Source organism: Ovis canadensis, chromosome 1, assembly GCF_042477335.2.
Source record: "Ovis canadensis isolate MfBH-ARS-UI-01 breed Bighorn chromosome 1, ARS-UI_OviCan_v2, whole genome shotgun sequence".
NCBI lineage: Eukaryota > Metazoa > Chordata > Mammalia > Artiodactyla > Bovidae > Ovis > Ovis canadensis.
The window spans coordinates 126,491,734-126,519,329 of NC_091245.1; the positions used below are offsets into that span (position 1 = coordinate 126,491,734).

Sequence of the window (27,596 nt, forward strand, 5' to 3'; positions counted from 1 at the left end):
CCATCTCTTTGAGGATACAGTAGCTACATAAATTATTTGGAATTTTTCTACACAGGAGATTTTTTTCCCTCATTTATTTATTCCACCACGTACTATATTAGCATGTACTCATGGATATTTATTTTATACTTTGGGTTATAATCCAAAGCACTTTCATTATCTTGTGCTCAGGTTGTCCGGCTTTGGCTATTGGGAGCTCTTGCAACAGTTTTTTGGTTTTGTTTTTTTGTTGTTGTTGTTTTGTTTGTTTGTTTGTTTGTTTTCACAAACCTCCATCATTGACGGGGTGGCAGTTGGAACACGAATGTTTGGTAAGCACGTCCTTATGTTCTAGCACCACAAGATGCTCCAGGTTCATCTTGGATATTTCCTACCTCAGCCTTAAAAGCAGATATCTTTTTCCACTTTATCAGTCTAATAATAACAAATTAAGTTCAGAAGGGAAATATCTCCAGATTTGGTTAATATGGAGGCTAAACAACATCAAGGACCTGAAACCACGCAGGGCCCTGTGGGACTTCCAGGCACTGAGACCCCTTCTCTCCCCACTTTCTTTAAGGCAAGACTCCAGCTTCCCCGACTTCCCTGAGTTCCAAAGGGTGGATTCCAACAGTTGCTAATCACGGGAGGAGCAGCCAAGAAGTCTCCTGAGGCTAGACTAAAGAGACCAGAGAAGCTCATCAAGATTAGGAGACCCAGCCTCCCGAGCTTTGTTGTTGTTCAGTCACGTCTGACTCTTTGTGACCCCATGGGCTGCAGCACAGCAGGCTTCCCTGTCCTTTGCTATCTCCTGGAGTTTGCCTGAACTCGTGTACATTGACTTGATGATGCCATTCAACCATCTCATCCTCTGAGATTAAGGGACTGCAAACTCTGTCACACCCTCAGCTTGTAAGAGACCCCACCTATGACTCACTGTTACAAAAGCCCTCATCAAGTTCTCTGGGATAGGGACACATACGTTTCCCAGGCAGAAACCCAGTGTGTCTCGCTTTGCCTGGCAGTAAAGCTATCCTTTTCTGTGATTGTGCAGTAGTTTGAGCAATTACACTCATCTCACACACTAGTAAACTAATGCTCAAAATTCTCCAAGCCAGGATTCAGCAATACGTGAACTGTGAACTTCCTGATGTTCAAGCTGGTTTTAGAAAAGGCAGAGGAACCAGAGATCAAATTGCCAACATCTGCTGGATCATGGGAAAAGCAAGAGAGTTCCAGAAAACATCTATTTCTGCTTTATTGACTATGCCAAAGCCTTTGACTGTGTGGACCACAATAAACTGTGGAAAATTCTGAGAGAGATGGAAATCCCAGACCACCTGACCTGCCTCTTGAGAAACCTGTATGCAGGTCAGGAAGCAACAGTTAGAACTGGACATGGAACAACAGACTGGTTCCAAATAGGAAAAGGAGTATGTCAAGGCGGTATATTGCCCCCCTGCTTATTTAACTTCTATGCAGAGTAGATCATGAGAAACACTGGGCTGGAAGAAGCACAAGCTGGAATCAAGATTGCCGGGAGAAATATCAATAATCTCAGAAATATCAATAATCTCACCACCACCCTTATGGCAGAAAGTGAAGAGGAACTAAAAAGCCTCTTGATGAAAGTGAAAGAAGACAGTGGAAAAGTTGGCTTAAAGCTTAACATTCAGAAAACTAAGATCATGGCATCTGGTCCCATCACTTCATGGCAGATAGATGGGGAAACAGTAGAAACAGTGTCAGACTTTATTTTTTGGGGCTCCAAAATCACAGCAGATGGTGATTGCAGCCATGAAATTAAAAGACGCTTACTCCTTGGAAGGAAAGTTATGACTAACCTAGACAGCATATTAAAAAGCAAAGATATTACTTTGCCAACAAAGGTCTGTCTAGTCAAGGCTATGGTTTTTCCTGTGGTCATGTATGGATGTGAGAGTTGGACTGTGAAGAAGGCTGAGGGCCGAAGAATTGATGCTTTTATAACTGTGGTGTTGGAGAAGACTCTTGAGAGTCCCTTGGACTGCAAGGAGGTCCAACCAGTCCATCCTAAGGAGATCAGTCCTGGGTGTTCTTTGGAAGGACTGATGCTAAAGCTGAAACTCCAGTACTTTGGCCACCTAATGGGAAGAGTTGACTCACTGGAAAAAACCCTGATGCTGGGAGGGATTGGGGACAGGAGGAGAAGGGGGTGACAGAGGATGAGATGGCTGGATGGCATCACTGACTCATTGGACATGAGTTTGAGTGAACTCCGGGAGTTGGTGAAGGACAGGGAGGCCTGGTGTGCTGCGATTCATGGGGTCGCAAAGAGTCAGACACAACTGAGTGACTGAACTGAACTGAACTGAACTTTCTCAGTGAAGTTGGTGAATCGTGTCCAACTCTTTGCGACCCCACGGACCATAGGCCACCAGGCTCCTCCATCCATGGAATTTCCCAGGCAAGAGTACTGGAGTGGGTTGCCATTTCCTTCTCCAGGGGATCTTCCAGACCCAGGGGTTGAACCCAGGTGTCCCACACTGCAGGCAGACGCTTTACCATCTGAGCTACCAGGGAAGCCCAAGGGATCCTTTTCTACATCACCCAAAACTCTTGGTTCAGCAACTGGTGCACAGAGAGGTCGAGCCTTTGGTAGTAGACTTTAGGTGGGCTCTTCCAATGGTCCCAAAAAGGCTACCATGGTTCCAGGCATCACCTTTTCACAATCCATACAAGAAGCTGAAGAAGGAGCACTCCTACCTCTTTCAAAAGCAAAAGAAAACTTCCCCTTGTAGCTCAGTCGGTAGAGAATCTGCCTGTAATGCAGGAGACCTGGGTTTGATTCCTGGGTTGGGAAGACTCCCTGGAGAAGGAAATGGCAACCCACTCCAGTATTCTTGCCAGGAGAATCCCATGGACGGAGGAACCTGGCAGGGTATAGTCCATGGCGTCACAAGAGCCATGGGGTTGCAAGAGTTGGACACGACTGAGTGACTAAACCACCACCACCAAGATCCCTACCAGACCTCTCCTCTCATCTCATTGGTCCAAACTGTGTCACCGACTCATTCATTAACCAAACCCTGGGAAGGGAAAACAAGATTTCCCTGTTCTGGATCTGGGGCCACTGCAAGGCCATCCAAATCTGAACAGCTTCACCATACTTTGGAGGGTAATTAAAAACGGGATTGTGCTCACATGGAATAGGGAAGGGGTTAACAGCTGTTTGTAGAGTCAGACACGACTGAGCGACTGAACTGAACTGAACTGTAGGCAGTCAAAGCGTCTGCCTGCAATGCGGGAGACCTGGGTTCGATCCCTGGATCAGGAAGATCCCCTGGAGAAGGAAATGGCAACCCACTCCAGTATTCTTGCCTGGAGAATCCTATGGACGGAGGAGCCTGGCGGGCTACAGTCCACGGGGTCGCAGAGTCGGACATGACTGAGTGACTTCACTTAACCGTGTCCACCATAGAAAGCAATGATAGATATCTCAGAAACGTCTCTGCTCTGAGAGAAGAGGCATCAGTCAGCTGCTGGGATTTAGGCAGAAAGAGTAACCTGGCGAGCTGCAGTCCATGGGTCACAAAGAGTCGGACACGACTGAGCGACTGAACAAGAACAGATGTGTTGGGTTGGGGAGGGGTCACAGAGTCTTTACTGGGTGCCGTGAAACTCCCGAGTGTTACAAAAAGCACTCTTTCATCCTTTCCTTCCCTTTCTTACATTGTCTTTGTCATTTTAACAACTGCCCTCCTCCACCCCTCCAAATTCTTTTATGACTTTTCTTGCTTGAGGTCTTTTTTCTTCAAGTTTCTAAATCACCAGCCTCCCTCTGGGCACAAACAAAATGGCAAGAAAGCCTCTGTAAAAGGCCCTCGGGAGCACAATGAAGGAGTTCAGGTCTCTGCCCTCTGTCCTGGAATATTTCTGATCACTGAGAAATACAATGAGACTCAACAAAGGAGAAATTTCTTTATTCCAAACCAATAGGCACGAAGCACGTGGGCTTAATGTGGGCTCAAGGAAAGTAGGAAGTGGGTAGGAGGGGGAAAAACAGGAAAGATGACTCTGTCTTCAAGATTTACAACACATAAAATAATTAGAGAACAAAGCCATGTTTCCAGTGGTGGCCACCACAACACATTACACGCCAGATAAGTTCCCTCTGCTTCCCGTTTTCTCCTCATTGTGCTTATTATAGCAGTGAGCATGTGGTCAGCTAGAGGCAATGAAAACCTAGGGGTGGCTTTTTTCCTATATTAAGAAACCCAGAGGGAAAGCCTTGCTGCCCTTAGTTCAGCTCGTTAAAAACACAACTCTTTCCACCCTGCCGCTCTCCATTGGTTCGCTTCTTGCCTCTGTTGCTTCACAGCTGCCACAGCACCTGCATTTACGGCTGCTTTCAGAGTCAGGATGCAGTGAGGCAGCCAGATAGAGAGGGCTGATCTTCCTGCCGTCCATCAAGGGACTCAAAATACTTTTCACAAGCCTTTTCAACAGACTTGCCCTTTGTCTGACTAACCAACTTGGTCACAGGACCCTTTACTGGCTGTAGCAAAAATGAGTGCCTAGCAAACAGTTTTAACTTAACCATGATTGCTTTAAAGCTAATCACGATTTATTTAGAGCTGGGCACATTGCTACCCTCAACAACAACAACAACAACAAAAGCAGAGAAATGGCAGGTAACCAGGTCTGCCAAGCCCATCTACGCATGTGCCTTGCATCCTGTTCACCTCATCTGTAGAGGCTTCACGGACCTCCTCCTCTTAGGATCAGTTCATACTTCAAGACCGCAGCTGACTGTCCTGCCTTTAGGACACACCAAGCACCTACAGCCCCACCCCAAGAGGAGGGCTCAAGCTGAGCCAGGCCTCTGGCCCAGTGTTGTTGTTCAGCCGTTCAGTCAGGTCTGGACTTCCCTGTCCTTCACTGTCTCCCCCAGTACTCATGTCCATTGAGTCGATGACGCCATCCAACCATCTCATCCTCTCTTGCCCCCTTCTCTTCCTGCCCTCAATCTTTCCCAGCATCAGAGTCTTTTCCAATGAGTCAGTTCTTTGCATCAGGTGGCCAAAGTATTGGAGTTTCAGCTTCAGCATCAGTCCTTCCAATGAACACTCAGGACTGATCTCCTTTAGGATGGACTGGTTGCATCTCCTTGCAGTCCAAGGGACTCAAGAGTCTTCTCCAACACCACAGTTCAAAAGCATCAAATTCTTCGGTGCTCAGCTTTCTTTATAGTCCAACTCTCACATCCATACACAACTACTGGAAAAACCATAGCCTTGAGTAGACAGAACTTTGTTGGCAAAGTAATGTCTCTGCTTTTTAATATCCTATCACTATCTTGCTTCAAAATTTTCAGTTGCTTCAGTCACCCTCATAGAAAAGGGTCAAGTCCAACCTGCTTATGCAGTCTGGCCTCTGCTACCTTTGGGACTCAGCTGTTTCCTGCTTGTGGCTGCAGTGACCCTTACTCACCAGCACACCTGCTTCTCCCACCCATTCATCCCTGCCCTGGTCCAGAACTTTCTTCCTCCCAGGACCATCCTCTCTGCTCCTCTTACAAGCCAGGCCAGGTAAGTTTCCCAGAGCGACGAGAAGTTGGAACATCTGAGAACTCGCTCAAGGAAGACTTTTCGGAGCTGGCCAGCAAGAAGGCATCCTCTCAGATCTGCACCGCCAAGACTACCTTACTTAGTATTTGCTTGCTGCTGCTGCTAAGTCACTTCAGTCGTGTCCGACTCTGTGTGACCCCATAGATGGCAGCCCACCTGGCTCTGCTGTCCCTGGGATTCTCCAGGCAAGAACACTGGAGTGGGTTGCCATTTCCTTCTCCAATGCATGAAAATGAGAAGTGAGAGTGAAATCACTCAGTCGTGCCCGACTCTTAGCGACCCCATGGACTGCAACCCACCAGGCTCCTCCGTCCATGGGATTTTCCAGGCAAGAGTACTGAAGTGGGGGTGCCATTGCCTTCTCTGAGTATTTGACTAGTATGTGAGTATTTGTAGGAATTCCCTGGTAGCTCAGTCGGCAAAGAATCTGCCTGCAGTGTCAGAGACCTGGCTTCAATCCCTGAGTTGGGAAGATCCCCTGGACAAGGAAATGCCAACCCACCCCGGTGTTCTTGCCTGGAAAATCCCATGGATAGAGGAGCCTGGCTGGCTAAGTCCATGGGGTCGCAAGAGTCAGACACAACTTAGCAACTAAGCCACAGTACCCCAGGCTAAATAAACTCCAGAGAAGTTCTGTGTCTGGGAAGGAGTAGGAAGCAGCGCTGCAACTCAGATTGTGATACCCTGCACAGTGTGGAACTGTTTACACAGAGGAGCAGGTTCCTACAGGAACCAAGCCCTTAGAACCTGGAAAGACCTCACAATTACCCAGAGTCTACAACGTGCCAAGAATTACACGTGCAATCTCCCGAGATTCCTCATTTAGTAATGAAGTATTTTCTTATATTCCTATGTATATATGCAGAGCTTCTCTGATAGCTCAGTTGGTAAAGAATCCGCCTGCAATGTGGGAGACCTGGGTTAAGTCCCTGGGTTGGGAAGATCCCCTGGAGAAAGGAAAGGCTACCCACTTCAGGATTCTGGCCTGGCAAATTCCATGGAGTGTATAGTCCATGGGGTTGCAAAGAGTCTGACACGACTGAGCGACTTTCACTTTCACTGTGTATATATGCAAGGTTAACCTGTTCACCTCTGCTTTCTTCCAGCTCCTTCTCGCCCACTCTCTCTATCTCTGCCCATGCCTGTGCCACCGCCCAGCCTCCCAGGCATCTTTCCTCCTCCTCGAGCTTCCTTGGGATGGTGGTCCTTACACCCTTCACACCATACCGCCCCTCCACCGCCCCACGGTGCATGCTCAGATTCTGTTCCCACTCCAGGCTCTGTACCTTGAGCCCCGCTCCCTGCATTCGTAGTTCCTGCCTGCGGAGCCCAGACCCCTTCGTAACCCACCACGTTCCCACTCTCACCAGCCTGCTCAGCCACCTTCACTGGCTCCCCAGCGTCTTCCTTCGGTGCAGACGTCCGACCTGAACCTCTGGATCCTGCAGCCAGTGTCCAGGTGCCTTTCAGTCCATCTCTCACGTGGCCTCCACCTGCCCCCTTCTCCTTTATTTAGAAACATGTCGTACATTCTGGAGTGCTCCTAAGAGATGTCCGAATTGATCTTACAGAGATCACACCTGTGAAACCACCATTCACGGTAAGACTCATGGGGGTCGTCGTGGCCGCTGGACGGCCACTCACCTCTCTGCTCCCCGCTCCCCCTCCTGACTGCAAGAGCTGACCCTCTCCTGACACCTGCAGAACCATTCCCTTGAATTCTTTACAGGTTTGCCACCTAGTCCTAAACGCCGTATTTATTGTGCTATGACTTCTGCATGGCCTTTTGCTAAGATACGATTCATATACCATGCAGTTCATCCATTTAAAGTGTGCAATTCAGTGGTTTTAGTATATTTAAGTTAACCATCATCTCAATCTAATTTTAGAAAACTTTATTATCCCAAAGAAAAGCTCTGCCCCCCAACCCTGAACAGCCCGTAATCAACCTGCTATCTCCATAGACTTGCCTATTTTAGGCTATTTCATATGAAAGGAATTATGCCCATTTACCCCCGCCCTCCTTTTTTTTTGGCATGTGGGATGCTAGGTCCCCACCCAGGGATGGAGCCCACACCCTTGCAAGTGGATGGGCGGAGTCTTAGCCACAGGCCGCCAGGGAGGCCCCTCACTTGGCCTTTTGCACACTCTGCGCTCTCAGGGGACTGGGCCCCTTTGCTCCCCTCTTGGGCGGAAGGAGCACTTCCTCATTCTGTCTGGAGAGCCTCCCTGCCCATTGCTACCCAGCCAGGACTGTCAGCTTCTGCAGGACCCAACCCCAGACCTGTCATCCGTGAAGGCATTCCTCTTCCCTCCCCAACCCTGGGTGGTGCTTCCCTCATCAAATTCTCAAAATACTCTGCGAGTCCGTTTGTCTAGGAGGGCAGGGAGTCCAGTGTCTCCCCATCAGCCGGTCAGCCCTGGGAAGGCTGAGGGCCTTGCTGGCTCAGCTTTCTGTTGGTCCCCAGAGCCAACTCTAAGCCTGGCACATGGCAGGTGTCCAGTGGGTGTGTTTGCAGAGAGTGAAGGACATGTATGTCACTCTCAGATCATTGTTCTGTGTGTGTGCGCACACTCAGCTGTGTCCAACGCTGCATTCCCCATGGACTGCAGCCTGCCAGCCCCCTCCATCCATGGAATTCTCCAAGCAAGAATACCAGAGTGGGTTGCCATGGCCTCCTCCAGGGGATCTTCCTGACCCAGGGGTCAAACCTGTGTCTCTTGCGTCTCCTGCATTGGCAGTCGGGTTGTTTATCACCAGGGAAGCCCGGATCATCATCAAGCATGCGTATAACCCGTTCTCCAGAGAGACATTCACGAGATACAATCAGGAGATGTTTTCTTTCCCTGCCTTGCTCTGTGGTTGGCTCTGCTCTGTGTTGACTCGTCTCCTGCTCCCAGATGAAATCTCAGGTAGTCCTAGTGCTTCCTGCTCACTCTCCGAAGATGAATCCCCAGTGTCCACTTCATACAGGAGTCCAATCACCATTCCAAAGTTGAAACTCCTGCCTAGCTCAGTTGGGGTCTCCTCTACCCAGCACGTGGAGGCAAGTGGTTGGTTTCTTCACTCCTTCCCTCACCTTGCTGACCGCACCTTGACCTCTCCAAGGTCAGAAGCAAGAGGAGGCAGAGGTAAACCTCCACTGGCCAGGGCCCCTTGTGACACCTGCTTTGTCTCTGAGCCTCTCTCCTGCTCCCCACCCCCCAGACTGGGGATATTTCCTGCCTGTCACGCCCTCACCTCAGGCAAACGCATCTCATCTAGTTCTTTACCTAAGAGCCTTGGTCTCTGGAAACCTAGCAGTACCTCTCGATTCCCCTGCTGCTCTTGGAATTCTCCAGTACAGTCCCACAGGGGTCTCTCTCACGTGGTTCACCCCTGCTCTGCAGTGAACTTGCATCTTTGTCTCATGGTCATTGGAAGTGCAGGCACACAGCCGTCTTCTCTGTGGCTTCAGCCAACCCCCTACGTGAGAATCCATATGGCCGAATCTGACTCTGGTCCCTGAGTTACCTAAGTTCGCTGTGAGAAACCTTGCCAAAAGGCATCTCTGAAGCTACCCTTATAGACCGAGAAAAGAAGATAGCATCCCACCATCCTTCCTTGAAGAAATAAAGCTTATTGCACAAGACCTATTGAAGAAACCCTCTCTGTAATCTCCAGCCCCTCTCTCAGCCTTGCTGATGTTTTGTATAGGCTTCAGCTTGACTATAAAAAAAGGTCCATATAGTCAAAGCTATGGTTTTTCCAGTAGTCATGTATGGATGTGAGAGATGGACAATAAAAAAGTTGAGTGCCAAAGAATAGATACTTTTGAACTATGGTGCTGGAGAAGACTCTTGAGAGCCAGGAGATCAAACCAGTCAATCCTAAAGGAAATCAGTCCTGAATATTCACTGGAAGGACTGATGCTGAAGCTGAAGATACTTTGGCCACCTGATGCAAAGAGCCGACTCATTTGAAAAGACCCTAATGCTGGGAAAGATTGAAGGTAGGAGGAGAAGGGGGATGACAGAGGATGAGGTGGTTGAATGATATCACCAACTCGATGGACATGAGTTTGAGCAAAGTCTGGGAAATAGTTCAGGACAGGGAAGCCTGGTGTGCTGCAGTCCATGGGGTCACAGAGTCGGACATGACTGAGCCACTGAATAATGATAATAGGTATCAGCTGAAGGGCTCAAAGCTTGTTTCCAACGACCTCCTTTGCCATCCTGCCCAGAAACCACACACCTCACTTTGGAATGTGATTGTTCTCACCACATACTAACTTGGGACCTTGGTCAAAAATGAGACTCCTCCCTTTTGAGGGGTGGCCGTGTAGAGTCTTAGTTGCGACATGCAGGATCTTTTGTTGTGGCACTCAGCACTCAGGTTTAGTTGCCCCATAGCAGGTGGGATCTTAGTTCCCTAACCAGGGATTGAACCCAAGTCCTCTGAATTGGAAGGTGGGTTCTTAACCACTGGACCACCAGGGAACTCCCCAAGGGTCCCCTTGGGTTGTCCCAAGACATCCCATCCTTGTCTTATCCTCGAATAAGACTGTACGCTCCTGGAAGCAGGCGCTCTGCTCATCTCATCTGTTCTCATCTCCATTCCCTACCCCCCTTGCCTCGTGCTTGGCAGTGCCACACTCCAGGTACTGGGAGGTATTTTAGAGAAGAGTCACTGAGGTGATGAGCCAGCAGCACGATGGAGCATGGAAGAAGGAAAGCAAGAAGAGGCCAGTGCTGGGGTGATGACTCAAAGGGAAGGCTTTAGAAGTTATGTTTTAGAAGTTACTCAGGCTGGGGATCTATTTTTCAATGAAATCAGAGATCTCACCGGCCCAGCTGCCTCTGGCACTGAGTCAAAAGCAACTCTGTAGTGTAAATAATGTCATACAGCGAGGCCTTGTGATGCCAAGCACATACAAAATGGGAACACTGAGCTTTAAAAGGGAACAAAGGCGCATTCTCACTGGATCTAGTTCCCCCCAGTGATTTTTCTAGATAATCTTGTTCCTGAACATCAGATCTATCACCCAGGGTTTCTTTGGGATATTAGGAAACATATTGGTCCATGTGTTTAGCCCTAGAAAAGGTATGTGCTCGATCTTGAGCCCATAAAAAGGCAGAATTTATAAGCAGGAGAAAGAGTTCTGGGATAAGACACAAAAAGTGTCCAACTCTTAGCCTCATCCTGGGCACTATGCTGAGAACTGGGTCTCATTACTCTGCAATCAAGGTCTCTGTTAACATGCTAAACTTAAGTGGGTTACGCTCATTTGTTTTTTGGGTATTTATTGACACTAGATTTGGAGAAACCTGTCCTTTCCACTAAATTCCCTGCCTGCGTGTCAGCCGTCAGCCCTTTGTCAAAAGGTCCACTGTAGATAAGTCCAGAGTTATGACTCACCTCTCCTCCCCTCGTTGGAATCTACCATCCAAATACCTTCCCAATCTACCACTGCCTCTCTATCCCCACCATGGCCCCCAGTCAGGTCTTCACCATCATCTACTGAGTGGACTTGTACAAAAGAGCTTTACCGGCCTTCCCCAGCAGCACAGTGGATCAGAATCTGCCTGCCAGCGCAGGGAACCAGGTTCCATCCCTGGTCCAGGAGGAGTCCACATGCCACAGGGCAACTGAAGCCTGCGCTCTGTGACTACTGAAGCTGGCGCTCTAGAACTCAAGCTCCACAACAGGACACCGCAACCAGATGCCTGCACACCATAGTCAGGGAGTAGAGACCCCACAGCCAGGGAGTAGAGCCCCCCACCGCAGTTGCAGAGAAGAGCCCCCCACCACAGCTGGAGAGAAGAGCACCCCCCCCCAGCTGGAGAGAAGAGCCCCCCCCACCACAGCTGGGAAGTAGAGCCCCCCACAACTGGGCAGAGAGGCAACGAAGAGCCCTTTGTTCTACAACAAAGACCCAGGGAGGCCAAAAGTAAACAAGAAAAGAAGCGATAATGGAGTGCTTCTCTCTCTCTCTATCGCCCTCCCTGCCTCTTTCTTTCCCTCTGTTTCCCTCCCCACCCCTTCTTCTCCCTGCTTCCCTTACCCCCATCCTGCCATGTAAGGGCACAAGAAGCAGCCATCTGCCGATCAGGAAAAGAACTCTCACCAGCAGCCAAATTGACCAGCACCCTGCCTCCAGAACAGCAAAAAAAAAGTTCATATCTGGCGTTTAAGCCGTCTCGTGTATAGTGTTCTGGCATGGCAGCCCAAGCTGACAAAATCACCTGGGTGGCTGAATGTTGCAGAGGCGACCTCCCACTGTTTTAACCAAGGACAGTGGTTTCCTTATGCAACCGCTGTCTGACACCCTGTCTCGGGCGATCCCCATCTATCTCGTGTTCCTGACACTGATGAGCTCTCTTGGGTCCTTAGAGCTTTTCCAGGTGTATAGTATCATCTGAGCTGTAATGCCTTTCAAACCACTTTCTCCCTTAGGGGCTTCATAATTGCATCTGACTTTTACTCAAAAGTATGCTTTTTATTTTTTCCACCCTGGAAATTCCTTGGGCCTGTTTTTTGCCAGGAGCCTGTTTGTGTAAATCAACCTTCCCAGTCCCCTCCCTCCCTTGTCCTAGGTCTTTGCCAGTATCACTGGATTATAGTCAGATTATTCTGTCCTAGGGCTTCTCAGATGGTGCTAGTGGTAAAGAACCTGCCTGCCAATGCAGGAGACATAAGAGATGCGGGTTCCATCCCTGGGTCAGAAAGATCCCCAGGAGGAGGGTATGGCAACCCACTCCAGTATTCTTGCCTGGAAAATCCTGTGGACAGAGGCGCCTGGCAGCGGTGGGGGGCGGGGGGGGGGTCAGGTGGAACGGGCTACAGTCCATGAGGTCACAAAGAGTTGTAAACAATTGAAGCAACTCAGCATGCATGCATGCAGAGAGATGGTACCTTACACAAAACTTAAACCCAGCCTGACTGCCCTCCTGCATGCAAACCCAGGGCTCTCCAAATTCTTCTCTGGTTATGTAATTGTAATTCCCACAAGCTTTTTCCCAAAATGTTTGTAATACTGTACCTTCAAGCACAGATAACTCTTAATAACTTGCATTAGTTTAAACATACATGAAACCGGAATAGAAATATAACCCACCTGGGATTCAGGCACTTCATTTCAGGGCTGGCCGTCGCCTCCCCCTCCACGTAAGCAGATAAACCTGTTGTGTCAACAGAGAAAACGCTTGGCAAAGAACTGAAATTTTCTCACCAGTATCACTCACATTTCAGTAAGCCTTTCCCAACCCACCTTCCCACTCACCTTACAAAGGAGTCTGAGAGCTTGGGAGAAACTGCAGGACAATGAACCGAGTCTTTGCTTATTTTCTCTGGTGTCAAGGAGCCTAGAGAAGGGTGATGAAGTGAGCCTGGATCACCTGAGGAGGAAAAAAGTCAACTGAATTGAGATTTGGAGGAGTAGCGGGGGAGGAGAACACGGGTTCTACAACTGTGGCTTCAGCACCAGAGCCACTAGCCACGTGCCACTCTTTAAACTGACGTTAGTTAAAGTGAACCAAAAGAGAAGATGCCACCTTTTCAGCCCCACTAAGCACATTTGAGTGCTAAATGATCACCTATAGTGGCTACTGTATTCGACGGGGCAGGTATAGAATATTTCCAACATTGTGGCAAGTGCTATTGGGCAGCCAGAGCATACAGTGTAAGTAATGCTTATAAAGAAACCCAAAACTCAAAGTTCCTATCACTGAAATGAGGGTTGGGACACTTTCCTGGTAGCTCGGACTCTGTGCTCCCACTGCAGAGGGCACTGGGTTGATCCCAGGTCCGGGAATTAAGATCCCCATAGGCCTCGCAGGGCAGTCAAAAAAAAAAAAATGTGTTGGAAAAACATGAAGTGGACTTGGGTGACTGAGTTGAGTAAAATATAATTTTTTTAAAAAGGCACTCTTAGGTTTTCTGTCCACAATGGTGAAAGATATAACTGTAAATAGAATGGAGCCTTTAAAAATGCATAAACTATTAAAAGTTTTTTAAAACAAAAAATATTAGGGTTTCCATGGTGGCTTAATGGTTAAAAAAAAAAAATCCACCTCCCAATGCAAAAGACACAGATTCGACCCCTAATCTGGGACAATCCCAAATGCCACAGAGCAACTAAGCCCATACCCCACGTCTACTGAGCCCGTACGCCACGTCTACTGAGCCCGTACACCACGTCTACTGAGCCCATACACCACATCTACTGAGCCCAAGCACCACATCTACTGAGCCCAAGCACCACATCTACTGAGCCCAAGCACCATGTCTACTGAGCCCAAGCACCACATCTACTGAGCCCGTACACCATGTCTACTGAGCCCGTACACCACATCTACTGAGCCCGTACACCACGTCTACTGAGCCCAAGCACACTGGAGCCCATGCTCCGCAACAAGAGAAGCCACTAAAATGAGAAGCTCCTACGCTCCGCAACTAGGAAGTAGCCCTCACTCGCTGCAACTAGAGAAAAGCCCATGGAACAATGAAGACCCAGCACAGGCAATATTAAATTTATTATTTTTTTAAAGAAGTTTTTTCTTTTTTTAAATTTTTTTTAATGATGAGAGAAAGATGAAGGGCAGGGAGAAGAAAGGAAGATCTATGGTTATGAACACTAAGGTGTCTCACTGCAGATCAAGAGAATCCATCATCCCCATAGCACAGGAAACCCAGTGTCCAGGGGCCAATTTGTCTGAAGCCTCATCGGGAACTGACAGGCACTTCCCCATCTGAAGACACAGTTTCAAAGGTGTGACCATGCAGGCATGGTCATGGGCCATTCGAGTGTTTGATGTGGCTCTTGAAAACCCTAGTATGAGGGATTGGACTATAAAGAAAGCTGAGCACTGAAGAATTGATGCTTTTGAACTGTGGTGTTAGAGAAGACTCTTGAGAGTCCCTTAGACTGCAAGGAGATCCAACCAGTCCATCCTAAAGGAGATCAGTCCTGGGTATTCATTGGAAGGATTGATGCTGAAGCTGAAACTCCAATACTTTGGCCACCTGATGTGAAGAGCTGACTCATTAGAAAAGATTTGAAAGATTGAGGGCAGGAGGAGAAGGGGATGACAGAGGATGAGATGGCTGGATGGCATCACCGACTCGATGGACATGGGTTTGGGTGGACTCCAGGAGTTGGTGATGGACAGGGAGGCGGGGCGTGATGGACAGGGAGGCGGGGCGTGCTGCGGTTCATGGGGTCGCAAAGTCGGACACGACTGAGCGACTGAACTGAACTGAACTGAGTATGATGGAGAAAGATAATGTCGTCTTTAAATAGCTCCCAAACCCTGCTTACACGTCACTTCCTTTTCTTAAGGCCATGTTAGATGCCTCACCATTTGTGCAGTAACCTATGTGGGTGCCACCGCTGGGGAAAAAGAAACACCCACAGGCAAAGAAACTCACTGCACTTGTTTAAGATGCCAGGAAAGAAACCCCAAGAATCTGTAATCCCAAGGAGTCTTGGTAGTCAGATTCGGGCTCATGACAGTGAGCGGCCCCTTTGTTCCAGGATCGTTTAACCTCCCAGGTCATCTATCTGTATTTTTCAGCCTTTGTTCTGTTTAGCAAAGCTCCATCCCCTTCACTGCCAAGCAGTTAGTGTCCATTCTACCGCCATATTGATTTTTCGAGACTCCTTAACAGCAATCCTCCAAGAGTCCCCTTGACTTCAGGGCTCTGTAAAGTCTAAAGAAAATCAGCTTTGCTGACTCCTCACTCAGTTCGCCCTCTCTGGTGGTCCGGCCAAGAATGGAATTATCCGACAAGCCCTGGAACTGGGCAGGCAGGACCACTCACGTGTACTTTTTTATTCACGAAATCCTCGCCAAGTGTGGGGCCTCAAAGAGCTGTTCCTACTCTACTGCTTAGCAACAATGGCTAGGTGAACCGTTTCTAGGAGTTCCACAGATTGGCAGGATGTCGTAAGACCAGTTATTGTTAGTGGTGAAACCCGGCTATAATCCCATCTGCCTCTCACTCTGACCGGGAGAGAGGCGCTGGCGAGAGGCAAGCCCAGGCCTGGAAACCAGCCCCCCTCCCAGCCTGGGCTCTGCGCCTGCACACAACCTCCTTCCCTCCCCTCCCTCAGCATCTCAGCAAAGCAAGGAGCAGGGGGACGTGTCTGCACATTCAGGGCCGGCAAGCTTTTTCACCACCCGAGGTCCAGGGTATAACCATCAACTCTCAGGGATCTTTCAAGAAGGCACGCACACACACAGCATAGCCACACTCATATTTGCACCCATTCCCCAAACACACCTGTACATGCATACATGATCATATATACATGTACACACATATGTATATAAACACATTCTACACCCACACACATACACAGTACCAACTCGCACACATATATACACATGCATGTATGCATACGTGCAACACACACCCTTACACACATGAAAACAATGTACACCCCCACACATACGTACACACAACACAAGCACACAACTACATACAGACATGCTCTTGAGAGTTCAGCCACTGCCAGCGCTATTTTGCTTGGCTAACCAAGCTTTAAGCTGCCCAAGAATAGGAAGCAGGCTCAGGAAGTGGGACCCCAACTCACCCTTTCCCTTTAGAAGCAGCTCTGGAAAGGGCAGAGGGGAGCTTGTACCTTTCCCACTTGTGTCCCATCCCAGAGGCACTAGGAATCAGCTTGGACTCAGGGCAGAGCGTGGGCTGTCATGCAGTGTTTTCAGCTGTACTGTGGAGTCAACTCCATCTCATTACAGGACCTGCGTTATCTACTGATAGAGTGTCATACGATTTATGATATTACATGTAGATAACAATATAAGAAAGATTAAAGGATGTCTATGAACAGGTCAACCAGAGGAGAGGCAGGGAGGAGAAATTCTCTCTCCAACAGGAAGTGGACAGCCCACTTAGAAATTGACCCTGCAGTAAGTCAGACACAGAGAGACAAATCATATGTGATATCATATGATGTCACTTACCTGGAATCTAAAAAAAAAAAAGGGGGTACAAATGAACTTGTTTACAAAACAGAAGTAGAGTCACAGATGTAGAAGACAAACTTATGTTTACCAGAGGGTAAGGGAGGGAGGGATAAATTGGGAGATTGGATTGACATATACACACTACTGTATACCTAAGATAGATAGCTACTAAGGACCTACTGTAGAGCACAGGGAATTCTACTCAATACTCTGTTGTGGCCTATATGGGAGAAGAATCTTCAAAAAGAGTGGATATGTGGGTATGTATAACTGATTCACTTTGAATCTGATTCACACCTGAAACTAACAAAACATTGTAAATCAGTCGTGTTTGTGCATGTGTGTCTGTCTGTTAGTCCCTCAGTCGTGTCCAGCTCTTTGCAACCCCGTGGACTGGGCTGGATGAAGCACAAGCTGGAACCAAGATTGCCAAGAAAAATATCAATAACCTCAGGTACACAAATGATACCACCCTTATGGCAGAAAGTGAAGAAGAACTAAAGAGCCTCTTGATGAAAGTGAAAGAGGAGAGTGAAAACGTTGGCTTAAAATTCAACATTCAAAAAACGAAGATCATGGCATCTGGTCCCATTACTTCATGGCAAATAAATGGGGAAACAGTGGAAACTGTGAGAGACTTTATTTTCTTGGGCTCCAAAATCACTGCAGATGATGACTGCAGCCATGAAATTAAAAGAAGTTTGTTCCTTGGAGGAAAAGCTATGACCAAACTAGATAGCATATTAAAAAGCAGAGATGTTACTTTGTCAACAAAGGTCTGTCTAGTCAAAGCTATGGTTTCTCCAGTAGTCATGTACAGATGTGAGAGTTGGACTATGAAGAAAGCTGAGCACCGAAGAATTGATGCTTTTGAACTGTGGTGTTGGAGAAGACTCTTGAGAGTCCCTTGGACTGCAAGGAGATCAAGCCAGTCAATCCTAATGAAATCAGTCCTGAATATTCATTGGAAGGATTGATGCTGAAGCTGAAACTTCAATACTTTGGCCACCTCATGCAAAGAGCTGACTCATTGGAAAAGACTCTGATGCTGAGAAAGATTGAAGGCAGGAGGAGAAGGGGATGACAGAGGATGAGATGGTTGGATGGTGTCACCAACTCGATAAACATGAATTTGTGCAAGCTCTGGGAGTTGGTGATGGGCAGGGAATCCTGGTATGCTGCAGTCCATGAGGTCTCAAAGAGTCAAGACACAACTGAGTGACTGAACTGAACTGGACTGTAGCCCTCCAGGCTCCTCTGTCCATGGGATTCTCCAGGCAAGAACACTGGAGTGGGTTGCCATTCCCTTCTCGGGAGATCTTCCCAACCCAGGAACTGAACCTGGGTCTCCTGCATTGCAGGCAGATTCTTTACTGTCTGAGCCACCAGGGAAGCTCTAAATCAATCATACTCCAATTAAAAAAAAAAAAAGCTTTAATGTAGTAATAAAAAAAAAGAGAAGAAATTGGCCTGTTCCCTGCCAGTGATGCCAGCTGGGTCCTGGGCTGTTTTTATGTAATCCCTTTCACACACAGGTCAGGCCTTGTAGCCTCTTCTACTCCACTGAGTGTCTCAAGCTAAAATCTGCAGGAATCCAGTGATTTCAAAGGAATGGAGAAAAAAATGGGATGAAAGGGCAGAAGTGTGAATTTTGAAAGGTGGCACACACTGGCTAATGATACCTGGGTTTTGGGCTCTGCTGTGTGCGCTCTGAGGTTTCTGCAAACATGAGCTAATCAGCCTGTTCTCAGAGGTGGGTGCGCATGTGAATTGTTACCATTCACGCTTGCAGAACCACTTAGCTCTGTCACACTTCTTGTAGCAACATGCCAAGTAAAAACACCTGGGGTTTAAAATACCTGGATCTGAACTGATAGAACTGGGCAATCTGTGAAGGCACTTGCGAATTTGAATTAGAATTCTCCCTCTTCTCTGCTAGCTCTTGGCCGCTGTACATCCTTCTAGACTGTGATGCCCATTCAGTTGTCTCCCTCCTCCCCAAAGGAGGCTTCCCCAACTACGCTTGCTTGAAAATCAAGCTTTCTCCATAATGATCAACTGTCCTGGTTTGCCCAGGACTATCTCAGTTTTAACACTGCAAATCCCATGTCCCAGGAAACTCCTTAGTCCTGGGCAAACTGGGATGGCTGGTCACCCTGAGACTCTCACTACCCTGCAGGATGGGTAACAGGTGATTTTGCTATTAATTACACTGCATGCTGTCTGACTGAGGCTTCCCTGGTGGCTCAGTGGTAAAGAAGCCACTTGTCAATGCAGGAGATGCGTGTTCGCTCCCTGGGTGGGGAAGATCCCCTGGAGAAGGAAATGGCAATCTACTCCAGTATTCTTGCCTAGAGAACTCCATGGGCAGAGGAGCCTGGCGGGCTACAGTCCCTGGGGTCATAAAAGAGTCAAACACGACTTAGTTACTAAACAACAACCACAGCAACAACACTGTCTAATAATAAAACCTACTGGTTCACAAGCTGAGTTTGTCTCAGGTGCTCAAAGTGTCTTTTCTTTCTTTTTTAAATATTTATTTGCTTCTTTGGCTGCATTGGGTCCTGATTGTGGCATGCAGACTCTTCGTTACATCATATGGAATCTTCCATCACAGCACATGGGCTCTCTCTCTAGCTGTGGCATATGGGCCCTGGCACTCACCGGCTCAGTAGTGGTGGCGCACGGGATTAGTTGCTGGGCAGCATGACTTAGTTCCCTGGCCACGGATCAAACCATTGCACGGCAGATCCTTTACCACTGGACCACCAGGGAAACCCTGTCCTTTCCTAATCTCCCTGGTATACCTAATTTGGGCACCAAGAATTGGCATCTTGATTTCGTTTCTTTAAATAACAAGTCTCTACTATGACATACTACAAAATAAGACTCCCCAAAGGTTTCACCTCTAATGACAACATGGAGCCTCCCCACTAAGAAGTGTCTTGAGCTATGAGCCTCAAGATCGAAGGTCCAAACCAATAAGATTCCAGACCTAAGGATTTTGTCCTGATTTGTAGAAGAGCCCTGAAAGGTCAACCCTCTCAGCTGGCTCCAACTATTGTTTAAATGCAGGTTCCTATAGTCCATCCTTGTCACCCTGCTTATTTAACTTCTGTGCAGAGTACATCTTGGGAACTGCCAGGCTGGGTAAATCACAAGCTGGAATCAAGATTGCCAGGAGAAATGTTAACAACCTCAGATATGCAGATGACACCAACCTAATGGCAGAAAGCAAAGAGGAACTAAACAGCCTCTTGATGAAAGTGAAAGAAGAGAGTGAAAAAGCTGGCTCTAAAACTTGAAGAACTAAGTTTATGGCATCTGGTCCCACCACTTTATGGCAAATAGATGAGGAAAAAATGGAAACAGTGAAACTTCATTTTCTTGGGCTCCAAAATCACTGAGGATGGTGACTGCAGTCACAAAATTAAAAGATGCTTGCTCCTTGGAAGAAAAGCTATGACAAACCTAGACAGCATATTAAAAAGAAGAGATATCACTTTGTCAACAAAGGTCCATGTCGTCAAAGCTATGGTTTTGCCAGCTGTCATGTACGGATGTGAGAGTTGGACTGTAAAGAAGGCTGAGCACTAAAGAATTGATGCTTTTGAACTATGATGCTGAAGAAGACTCTTGAGAGTCCCTTGGACTGCAAGGAGTCAAACCAGTCAATCCTAAAGGAAATCAATCCTGAATATTCATTGGAAAGACTGATACTGAAGCTAAAGCTCCAATACTTTGGTCACCTGATGTGAGGAGCTGACTCACTAGAAAAGACCCTGATGCTGGGAAAGATTGAGAGCAGGAGGAGAAGTGGACAACAGAGGATGAGATGGTTGGATAGCATCACCGACTCAATGGACATGAGTTTGAGCAAACTCTGGGAGAAGTGAGGGACAGGGAAGCCTGGCATGTTGCAACTCATGGGGTCGCAAAGAGTCAGACTCAGCTGGGCAATGGGACAGCAACAATAGTTGATTAACAATGTTTTGATAGTTTCAAGTATAAACCAAAGTGATTCAGTTTTAAATATACATTTATCTAACTAAAAAGCCTCTTGATGAAAGTGAAAGAGGAGAGTGAAAAGGTTGGCTTAAAGCTCAACATTCAGAAAACGAAGATCATGGCATCTGGTCCCATCACTTCATGGCAAATAGATAGGGAAACAGTGGAAACAGTGTCAGACTTTATTTTGGGGGGCTCCAAAATCACTGCAGATGGTGATTGCAGCCATGAAATTAAAAGACACTTACTCCTTGGAAGAAAAGTTATGACCAACCTAGACAGCATATTGAAAAGCAGAGACATTACTTTGTCAACAAATGTCCATCTAGTCAAGGCTATGGTTTTTCCAGTGGTCATGTATGGATGTGAGAGTTGGACTGTGGAGAAAGCTGAGCACTGAAGAATTGATGCTTTTGAACTGTGGTGTTGGAGAAGATTCTTGAGAGTCCCTTGGACTGCAAGGAGATCCAGCCAGTCCATTCTAAAGGAGATCAGTCCTGGGTGTTCATTGGAAGGAATGATGCTAAAGCTGAAACTCCAGTACTTTGGCCACCTCATGAGAAGAGCTGACTCATTGGAAAAGACTCTGATGCTGGGAGGGATTGGGGGCAGGAGGAGAAGGGGACAACAGAGGATGAGATGGCTGGCATCACCGACTCGATGGACATGAGTTTGAGTGAACCCCGGGAGTTGGTGATGGACAGGGAGGCCTGGCGTGCTGCGATTCATGGGGTCGCAAAGAGTCGGACATGACTGAATGACTGAACTGAACTGAACTGAACTGAATCTTTTTCAAATTCTTTTCCCATTTAGGTTATTATAGAATACTGAGCAGAGTTCTCTGTGCTATATAGTAGTTCCTTGTTGGTTATCTATTTTTAGATATTGTAGTATATGCATGTCAATCCCAAACCCCCTGTCTATCCCTCACCCCACACACCCCCTTCCCCCTTGTAACCATAAGTTCATTTTCTAAGTCTATGAGTAAAACAGGACTTTTAGACTCTGACAACTTGAGTAAAAATAGAGATTATATTTGGTCTGGAAGAAGGTTCACAAGATCTTATTACTGTGTTTCTAAGTTTCCACTAAAGTTCTTCCCTTTTGGGCAGAAACCTCTTTCTTGTTTTGTGTGTTGTTGTTGTCGTTGGGTTTTTTGGTTATTGTTTTAATTTCTTGGCTGCACTGCATGGCATGTGGGATCTTAGTACTCTGATCAGGGATTGAATTGGAAGCCGGGAATTTTAACCACTGGATCGCCAGGGAAGTCCCCTCATTTGATGTTTTTGTACTAGTTTACACTCTTCCCTCCATTATCTGACAGCCTGGCTTGATAGCTGCAGGTTTTGCTACAGAGAAGTGATTAGCTATCCTCCTGCGCCCAGATCCAGAGCCTCAACACCTGTTCCCCTGCCTCTGCAGGGCCTTCAACACTGACACTGTGCTTCCTCAGTCCTTATACATTTCCAGGGCTCTAAAGGTAAACTCAGACCTTCTGCTGAGACTAGAGGTGTTTGAGGAACACCATCTAATATCAAGTGGCACTAGTGGTAAAGAATCGCCTATCAATGCAAGAGACACAAGACTTGCAGGTTCAGTCCCTGAGTCAGGAAGATCCCCTGGAGGAGGAAACGGCAGCCTGCTCCAGTATCCTTGCCTGGAGAATTCCATGGACAGAGGAGCCTAGCAAGCTACAGCCCACGGGGTTTCAAAGAGTCAGCTACGACTGAGTGTGCACACACACACACATCTAATACCACATCAAACATACAGGTCACAACACCTGACCAGGAACCCCAGGACATCTCAGGCAATCTCAAGCCATTTTCCCCATCTTTTGGAAACACCCAGATACCTACTGATCACAGCCAAAGTGAGCTGGCTTTGCCTCCCTGATTTGAGCCAAATTTCTCGAGCAGGTATTTTTGAAGCTCAACTGTAAATCTCAGGGATCTCTTTACTATTTCTCTAAGGATATTTGGAATCTCACACAAGTAGGATTTCTGATTACCTCTGGTATCCCAGTATTTCCAGGTAGACAGACAGGTTGGGCCTACGTGTTGACCCTCACATGCCATGAGACAAGCTGTGTGGTCAGTCGTGAGGCAAACTGTTCTGCTTGGCCGTGGACAGTACCAGTTTTAGCACTGACAGTCTTACACCCTAGAAGAATCCTCAGGCCTGGGAAAACTAGGACAACTGGTCACCCAAGCAATCAGTCAAAGTGAAAACAAAAAGACTGTCTACAAGTTGAGATCAACTGCAGGTTAAGCTACAATGATCCAGTGCTCTTAGGGTGGCACAAGTGGGGTTTCATTCCCCCTTTGTGTCTAAACACAGTGCACTTTCTCAGATCTGCCAAAATGCTGAAGTAATTAAGTCCCCTCTTTGTCACAGCTTGAAAATATTCATAGGCATCCTGGAGCCAGCTTTCTTCAAGCCAGTTGATTGCTTAGTGAAGCATTCCCTGCTTAGCTGCTTCAATCTTTCTTCGCATCATTTTAGCTGATCTCTTCCGAACTGCTGCCAATCTGTCTGCATCTTCTTGGTGCCATGGTACTCTGGATTGAACACCAGGTATATGTATATAGACTCTCACCTCCTTGTCTCATTAGATGCCTTTGGCAACAAATACACCACAATCAGGTAAGCATCTTATCCAATTGTTGTAATCGCTTTTAGGACACATACACACAGGTGGATATTCTGTCAAGAGAATTAAGCACCTCTGAAGGTCAAAAACCACATCTCTCTTGGTGAGAAAAGGCAGAGCAATAATCTCGGAACATTGATGAGCATAACAATAGGAAAAGAAAGGGATGGAGTTCTGAGAATCTTGTTAGAGGTCCAGTTCTGCTGGGAAACCCTAGAGAAATCGCTTCACCAGCCTGGCTCTCCATTTCCTCATGAATGAAAATGAAGTGTTTAGAGAGGTCACCACAGAAGTCCTGAAGTGCTGTTTGGGAAAAGACAGATACTGCTTCAAGATAACATTTCACCCACTGGATCTCAGTGAGGGCAGAGCTGAATCAGTTTTGCTAAATATACCAGCTTCTCCAACCCACTGCCTGCCGACCTCCAAGGCATGTCAGCATTTGGAGAAAGGGGAAAGAGGCATTTCCGCTTTGTGAAAGCTTTATCTACAGGTGATGCAGGGGACTGTGGTAGGCTAAATAATGTCTCCCTCTTAATCCCTGGAACCCATGAATATGTTAGTTTAGGTGGCAAGAAGGAATACATACATATATATATAACAACATATAGATAGAATTAAGGATAGAATTAAGATTAAGAATTAAGAAGGATAGAATTTTTTGCTAATCCACTGAGTTTTTTTTTATAAAATGTAATTTTGGGGGGAATATAATTGGTTTTTTTGGAATATAACTGCTTTTCAAGCAATTTCTGCTGTACAGTGCAGTGACTCAGCTGTGCGCATGCCCGTGTCCGCCCTGTTGAATCCCGTCCGCTGGCCCCGCCCTCTGTCGTCACAGCAGGCTCCCACTGGCTCTGCCTCGCGCCTGGCAGTGTATAGATGTCAGGGCTGCCCTCAGCTCGTCCCAGCTCTCCTCGCTTGCTGTGTCCACGTCCCGGTTCTGTGTCTTCAGCTGACCTTAAGGTAAATTATCCTGGATAATCCAAGTGGACCTGATGGAATCACAAGGATCCTTAAAAGTGGAAGAGGGGTGGAAGAACAGGTCAGAGTATTTGATGTGAGAAGGCCCCCGCCTGCCATTGCTGGCTTTGAAGATGGAAGAAGGGTCGCAGACCAAGAAATGGGGGCAGCCTCTGGAGACTGGAAAAGCCAAGGGGTGGAGTCCTCCTCCTAGAGTCTCCAGAAGGAACCCCTTGATTTTAGGTCATTTGTGAACTCACTTTGGAGCGCTGACCTTCAGAAACAGAAGATAATACGTTTGTGTTTCAAGCCACTGCATGCAACTCATCTCTGTTACACCTGCAAGGCACAACAATTACAGGGACCTCTAGGGCCAAGGTGCAGACACATACACTCACTCTCACATAGAAACACACACTCTCACACACATTCACACACACTCATGTGATCACAGTCACATACGTATTCCCACCAACCCACACTCTCTCTCATACACACACTCATGTACACTCTCTTGCACACTCACACACGCTGACACACACATTCCACACACTCCCATGTACTATTCAATCACACACTCATGCACATACACCCTAACTCCTCACAAACACATCCCTCACATATGCTGCCTCACAAACACACACTCATTTACACACATACTCACACACTTGTCCTGAAGAATGAATTCTTTCAACTGCCCTGGACTCTCTGGAATAACACCTGTGGACTCTTCAGTGTCCCCAGGAGAACATTTTTATCTCTTAACCATCATGCTCATTTGCTTGTGCTCCATCAGTTAACCATGTCTGACTCTTTTCGACCCCATGGACCAAAGCCCGCCCGGCTCCTCTGTCCATGGGATTTCCAAGGCAAGAATACTGGAGTGGGTTGCCATTTCCTTCTCCAAGGAATCTTGCTGAGCCAGGGATCAAACCTGAAACTCCTGCATTGACAGGCAGATTCTTTACCACTGAACACCATGGGAGCCATCTTTTAACCACACAATGTGTTAATCACTCAGTCATGTCCCATTATTTGCAATCCCATGGACTGTAGCCAACAGGCTCTTCTGTTTGTGGAATTCTCCAGGCAAGAATGCTGGAGTGGGTTGCCATTCCCTTCTCCAGGGGATCTTCCCGACCCAGGGATCGAACCCATGTCTCCTGCATTGCAGGCAGATTCTCTACTGCCTGAGCCACCAGGGAAGCCCTTTTAACCATACAAGAAGTAATTTGCAGTGAAACAAGCTATGGGACTTGAGGGGTTCTGCCAACCCTTACTTCCGCCAGCCTCACTCTTGGTGACTATGCACGCTCCACCCACACTCTCCCAGGGGAGAAACTCTCTTTCCTCTGATTTCCACTCCAGCCCCCTCCCTACTTCACCACCTCCCAGTCCTGCCTTGCCAATCTCCCTCTCTGGGCCTGAAAGCAGTTCCCTACTTTCTGTGCCACTCAACACAGCAAACTGTTAGATTACGAGGATAACCAGCCATAAAACTGGTGTAGAGCACTCCCCCTGCTCCTTTCCTCCCTGACTCCTGCCTCCTCCAAGATGCACTTGACATGCTCTTCCTTAAACACCAGGATCTGATTTCTTTTTTTAATTTGCTTAAAACTCCCCAGGCATTTAGTGCACAACTTAGTACTGCAGCTGGGGGCACTTGTTGGGGTTGGTGGAGGGCTGATCTGATGGGGAAAGTACTGGGCATGGAGTCAGGGGGCTACAGCTAGTCCTGGCTCACACCATTATGCTGTGGTCTCTTAATTACAAAATATGTCACTCTCCACCAAATAAATTAGACTGCTGGTCTCTAAACCCCACATGAAATGTGTCATTATGGGTGTGTTTACATTCAGTGGGAATGTTCTGAGTCCCCTAGAAATTAAAAGTTCCTTCGGGGCATGATTTGAGCTTCTATTTATTTTTAATTCAGCCCCACAGCTAGTAAAATGTGCCACACCCTGTGAGAGTCCAGTAAATGTGGGTTGATTGACTGCTGGCCTCAAAGGAAGAAAGAATGACTCAATTCAAATACTGCAAATACGAACCTTTTAGGAAAGGAAACTGCTCTGTGGGCGTACATTTGGATCCTCTTCACATCACCAGTGACATTTTGGGAATCTATGTCTAAATGTGTAAAACAACTTTTAGCATGCTATAAAATAATTATTAGCATCATTGTAGCTTTGGGCTGTAATTATGTTTTTATAGCAGAAAGTATTTCATGTGTGAAAATTAGAGCTTATTTTATTTAGAAGGCAAGGGTTATGGGCTAAATTGTGACCCCCCCCCCCTTCATGGATCACAGCATTGTCATGGCGAAAGGGCTGCGTAACTCAGCGAAGCTGAGCCATGCTATGCAGGGCCACACAAGATGGACGTGTCATAGTGAAGAGTTCTGACAAAACGTGGTCCACTGGAGGAGGAAATGGAAAACCACTCCAATATTCTTACCACAAAAACCCCACGGACAGTATGACTTGGAAGGGCTGATGCTGAAGCTCCAATACTTTAGCCACCTGATGTGAAGAACTGACTCATTGGAAAAGATCCTGATCCTGGGAAAGATTAAAGGCAAAAAGAGACAGGGGCCACAGAGGATGAGATGCTTAGTATCACTGACTCAATGGATGTAAAACTGAAAAAACTCTGGGAGCTAGCAGAGGACAGAGGGGCGTAGCGTGCTGCAGTCCATGGGGTCACAAAGAGTCAGACATGACTTAGTGACTGAACAAATTCATGTGCCGAAGGCCTGATACCCAGGACCTCAAAGTGTGACTGTACTTAGAGATAAAGTCTTTAAAGAGGTAATTAAGTTGAAATCAGATGATTAGAGGGGCCCTAACTCAGCATGACTGGTGTCTTCACAGGAGGATGAGATTAGGACACAGACACATACGGAGGCAGGACCCTGTGAAGACACAGGGGGAAGACAGGCTTCTATAAGCCGAGGAGAAAAGACTCAGAAAAAACCAACCTTGCTGATATCTTGATCTCAGACTTCCAGCCTCCAGAATCGTGAGAAAATTAATTTCTATTAAGCTACAAGTCTGTGGTACATTTTTATGGCAACCCTAGCAATCGAACATAGCAAGTATACAGATGAATTTTGTGTATTTTAGATGCTTGTGGAAAGTATATTCACTTTGAAATTACATACTTAATACCTGATTGTTGTAAAAAAATTTGGAAACAGAAAAGAGAATGAGAATTTCATGAAACTTCAGTTTCACCCTCCCTCCCCGCTGGTGCATATCTTTCCAAAGCTTCTTAAAAAAGAAAAATATACACATATATATATATACATATAAGTTTTTGAAGTGGATAATACACAGTCTATAATCAACTTTTTCATGAAATATATGTCACTTTTGCTCTTCCATTTTAATAAATATAAATTTAACATCGAT

The 27,596-nt window shown here is 47.0% G+C and overlaps 1 long non-coding RNA gene across 2 annotated transcripts in view; it reads right to left on the reverse strand.

Moving 5' to 3' along the window:
- LOC138418272 (uncharacterized) overlaps window positions 1–27,596 on the reverse strand; it is a 90,156-nt gene that overhangs the window by 21,171 nt on the left and 41,389 nt on the right. For both annotated transcript variants that reach the window (XR_011248479.1, XR_011248478.1), the window contains exons 2-4: window positions 12,851–12,965; window positions 12,686–12,749; window positions 6,956–7,168 (exon numbers count right to left, since the gene is read on the reverse strand). This is a non-coding gene — a long non-coding RNA (uncharacterized lncRNA). The remainder of the gene's footprint in view (window positions 1–6,955; window positions 7,169–12,685; window positions 12,750–12,850; window positions 12,966–27,596) is intronic.